A 5,260-nucleotide genomic window follows, 5' to 3' on the forward strand; every position below is an offset into this window, starting at 1 on the left:
CTTTTGTTTTAATTAAATAAACTTTTTCTTCCCTTTTCTCTGTTGTGTCTGCATTTGGATCCTTATTTGAAATGTAAAACTGAAAAGCAATTGCCTGCAATTCTTAGGTGCACTCAGTTTATTTATGTAAAGAAAAATAATTTAAAGACATTGTCAATAGCTTGGCCACAGGAACTGCTTGCAGGACTCAGCTGTGAATAACAAAGCACATCTGCATGCTATTGTGGTCATTTCTCCTCATATTTGCAATGTTTTTCTGAACCACAAAAAGAGAAGTGTGTTACAATTGGTGCACTAGTGACGTAGGTCTTGATTATTTTTGGAGCTACTTAAAATGTATAAAAACTGAAGCCTCCAGAGCCAAGTGTCAGTTCTTCTGCTTGTGTGACAGAACTGCGTGTCTGAGCTGCACCAGACGTGATCTCTGCTCATCAAGTCTTCACTCCTCAATTGGTAAGAATTTTTTATTTATATTATGTATATTTATACACACCAAATTGATGGATTTATGCTCAAATTTAAATAAACTTTTCATTGAAATCCAGTTTTACTATGAATTCACAGTAATCACTGACACCTTCAGAGCATTACATTCATTAAAGACGTCTTCTCACCTTCTCTTCCAGACGACCGACACATACCTCAACCACTGCAGATTAACCAACCACTCATCAGTAAAGCACAAAATAAGGTAAGTGTCCTCATGTGGAAAGGACTTAAATACAACTCCCATATATTACTAATGTAACAGATCCATTTAGGTAGAGTAAGAACACTACGCTGGATGTCTTTTAATGCAGGAAAGTCCTGTTTTATGCTGCACCTCTCTGAGGAGAATATCATTGTTCCTACAGATCATCAGCTCCATCAAAACCAAAGCAGGAAAGACTAATCCTGTGGCAGCAACAAATCATTTACATTTAATATCTGAGGACAGTTTCATGATCCAATATCATAAAATTTTAGGCCTGCTGTCAACAATAACTGCAATGTTGATTCACATGCATACATGCCAACCCTCCCGATTTTTCCGGGAGAATCCCGAATTTCAGTGCCGCTACCAAAAGTCTCCCGGAGCCACCATTCTCCCCAATTTCTCCCGATTTTCCACCCGGACAACAAAATTGAAAAACCATATCCCAGATTGGCCCAGCCAATTCCAGTTTCCAACAATGGATACTACTACTGCAGCTACTTAGTTTTAATTTTACTCTTATTACTCTTTCTGGGTCACAAAATAAACTTTTAACATATTTTCAGGCGACAATATAGCTGTGTAAACTTCAAATATCTGAGCCGGGGAGAACAGCAAACTCCTGGAACATCGTTTTCAAACCCCCGCGGTCTTTCGCTACTCAGGTTAAACATGATATATAAGTCACTTAAATAACTGAAACATGTTTTTGTTATTGGGTTTTATTTGTTCGTGAGTAAATCGGTTTGGCTGAGATTAAAGTTATTAGATTAGATGAGATTAAATAAAACTTTATTAATCCCTCGGGAGGATTCCTCCGGGGTTTTCACACAGCTGAATAAACGTCAAACAGAAAACTGATTAAACAGAAGTGTGAGATGGTCGAAAATTTACGCCAGCGTCCGGTTATATTTTAGATAGCAAGGAGCAGACACCTGAGTTTCACTCCACCGAGAGAGCTCGTGACGTAATTCTGAAGGCTAGACCGTCCAATTTCACAGTTGCTCATTTCCGGTCTGCCCGGCTTTTGGAGGACCCAGCCCACTTAGACCACGAAGGCCGGGTCCTCAGGTGGACGCAGACTCTGAATTTGGACACCCCTGGCCTGTTTCCGGCTGGACAATAATAACGGTGACATTTAACTTATTTTATCCGATAAATAAACATTGTAAGATTCAAGTTTTTTGTATATATATATACAAAAAAAAAAAAAAAAAAAAAAAAATATATATATATATATATATATATATATATATATATATATGTATGTATGTATACCACCCCTCCCCAACAGCCCTTTTGAATGTCTCCCTAATTCTGAGGTCTCAAGGTTGGCAAGTATGTTCACATGGCTATTATTTTAAGAAGTATTAAATAATTCTAAGATTATTAAACAGTGAGGCCAAACAACATCAAGGTAGTGTCACTTTTATTAACTCTCCAGCAACCTGCAGTCTTTGCATTGAGGACACACAAACATCACAGTGTCAAAATATATGAGCTGCATTCATCTTAGCTTAATTTTTACAACATGTGACACATAATTTCACAGCAGTAAGGACAGCGCACACAGTAAGTGTGAAAAGTAGCTGTTATAACATCAGCACTGAAAGAATCGCCCACAAATTTCATCTGCAAGGCTTTCAAAATAAACATGCTCCCTTTTAGACTCGAGATTTAGAGTTTCAAACCATTTAGAGCTCAGTGTTTATAAGGTTTTATGCACGGAAAGTCAACAGTGACAAATCTGAATCTCTAACAACCTTTTGGTAAAATGGTAAATGGCCTGTATTTGTATAACGCTTTACTAGTCCCCAAGGACCCCAAAGCGCTTTACATATCCAGTCATCCACACACACACTGACAGAGGTGAGGCTGCCGGACACTGGCGCCACCGGGCCCTCTGACCACCACCAGTAGGCAACGGGTAAAGTGTCTTGCCCAAGGACACAATGACCGAGACTGTCCGAGCCAGGGCTTGAACCGGCAACCTTCCAATTACAAGGCGAACGCCCAACTCTTGAGCCACGATTGCCCCGTAAAACGGTGTAAGACAAAATAAGAAATTACTTGGTTATTATTATTGTGAAGTGAAAAGTGAAGCTCAGTTAAAAAATTTGAAACTGTGAAGAAGGAAAAATTAAATTCCAGATCATCTCCCAAACAGCTACACAAAGTGAGTTTGGTGCTGCGGCTGCAGACTCTTTACCAGTCCATGCTGAAGAGACAGCTGAGCTTAAACGCAAATCTCTCACTTCACCAGTCGATCTACGTCCTTACCCTCACCTTTGGTCACCAGCTTTGGATAGTAACCGAAAAAAACGAGATGCAGATACAAGCTTTGGAGAAGGAGGTCTGGCCTTCTCTGCTTGGGCTGCTGCCCCCGTGACCCGGCCACGGATAAGCAGAATAAAATGAACGAATGGATTAAATTACAAAACAAATTATTGTGACTTCTTCTTTGCACCACTTTCACTTACACTTTCCCTACTTGCTAAATGCCACTTTAACCTTTTGGACATATTTGATATCCACTCTAATACTATAGCTTTAGCTGCACTAAACTCTTAATCCAAAACATGTTTCTGTTTTTAGTTTTCCACTCGAGTTTCAAAGCAGGAGAATCTTCAAATAAAATCTAAAGACAAACAATGTGGAAAAATAACCTTTTGTGAAATTTTTGAAGATGACATACAAAATCTAAAAGAACTACAGTTATAAGGATATCAATATATCCGTATATACCAAAGACATCGTAATCAACCAGTTATGGACAGCATTACATGACTTGATCTTTATTTTGTGATTTTAATTATATGAATATTTTACATATTTACTTGCATAGTGAAAGCTTTAACTGATTTCTGTTTAGATATAAATTCATTCAAACTGGTCAGATATGCAGGTGCTGACCTTTCCTCTGGGGTGATTGTGGCTCAAGAGTCGGGAGTTTGCCTTGTAATCGGAAGGTTGCCGGTTCGAGCCACTTCACCCGTTGCCTACTGGTGGTGGTCAGAGGGCCCGGTGGCGCCAGTGTCCGACAGCCTCGACTCTGTCAGTGCACCACAGGGCAGCTGTGGCTACAATGTAGCTTGCCATCACCAATGTGTGTGTGAATGGGTGGATGACTGGATATGTAAAGCACTTTGGGGTCCTTAGGCACTAGTAAAGCACTATACAAATACAGGCCATTTACAGGCCATATGAACTCACTGCAAACAATCTGACTTTTCAGAGAGTTTCCTACACTGAAGATCTTCCTCATTCAACCAACTCCTGCCAACAACTGTGGGTGTTCAAGGCATCCAATCACACTTTGGCTAACTGAAAAAAGAAGACAAGGTGAGACATCTTTGCTAGTTATTGTTTGGATCATTAGCATAATCTAATTTGTAGTTTTAAATATCTATTGTATTTTTACTTTAATAGTTAAGCACGATTAACATTTAGGAAACAAAAATAAACAAGTTAATAAATTAAATGAAATAATACTGATTTATATATTCACTCTGTTTACTTTCTTTGCTATAGAAATACAATGAAGACTTCCATTTTCCTGCTGGTGGCGCTCTCTGTCATTGTGCTCTGCATGACTGACGGACGTGTTCGGAAATTCCAAAACCAGCATATAATCCGCGCAATCCCACGAGGGGGATGTGATTTTCTGATAGCAAACAGGAACATCAGAGATAATAATGGTAACTGTAAGCGCAAGAATACCTTCATCATTGGTGACTTTAATCAAGTTAGAACAGTTTGTGATCCAAGGAATCGTATCGATGTGAATAGAAATCTTTATAAAAGCCCCAGGAACATGCGCATTCTGTGTTGTGAACTGCGGGGACAAACAACTGATACACATTGTACATACACATCAACACCGAGAGAGAGCCATATTGTAATTGCATGTGATAATATCAGAAATGTCCTTGAGCCTGTACACTTTCAATCTTTCTGTTGAGTTGAGAGATGCTGTAAGCTTGCTGCGATCTTTAAACATCACTTCATGATGCTGGTTTAGATGCTTTATAAGACTTTGTTAAGTTTCTTAAACAGTGATGAAAATAATAAAGAGGAAATATGAGAGAACTGATTTTGAAATGAATGTTGAAAAGATACAACGATCACTAAAATTATGGCAAAATCGTTACACTTTGCTTTCTTAGCTTGCATGTTGTACATTTTGACAGTTGTTTCTAATTGGCTACATCTTCTCTTGTTCTCACAATTATTGCTCATCTTTTATTAAATAAAAAAAAACTGTCGCTGCTTGTAAGGTTGGCATTCTTGCAAGACTCAGTAATGCGTCCATAGCTACATAAAAGAACATATAAAAAACATAAAAATGCATAAATGAATATTATGAACTTTACCCCATGTAATTTCATGTTGAGTTCATGTGTTTATTAAGTGTTTATGCATATTTGTTTATAAATGCATTTATTTGTAACAAAAGACATAACAAACAAACAAGGCTATAGTTATAGAATTCAGAAGTTAGTGGATGAATTCATGAAGGTTTGCTTTTTCCTGTCCAATAAATTGTGGCATGGCTGACGAGGCGAA

The 5,260-nt window shown here is 38.2% G+C and overlaps 1 long non-coding RNA gene across 1 annotated transcript; it reads left to right on the forward strand.

Annotated features, from left to right (window-relative positions):
- The first annotated feature begins 376 nt into the window (after window positions 1–376).
- Window positions 377–5,260, forward strand: LOC112433023 (uncharacterized). The gene is made up of 4 exons (XR_013095696.1): window positions 377–453; window positions 627–691; window positions 3,930–4,036; window positions 4,226–5,260. It is a non-coding gene; the product is annotated as an uncharacterized LOC112433023 (long non-coding RNA).

The sequence above is a fragment of the Maylandia zebra genome, linkage group LG23, assembly GCF_041146795.1.
Source record: "Maylandia zebra isolate NMK-2024a linkage group LG23, Mzebra_GT3a, whole genome shotgun sequence".
In the NCBI taxonomy this organism is placed as follows: domain Eukaryota; kingdom Metazoa; phylum Chordata; class Actinopteri; order Cichliformes; family Cichlidae; genus Maylandia; species Maylandia zebra.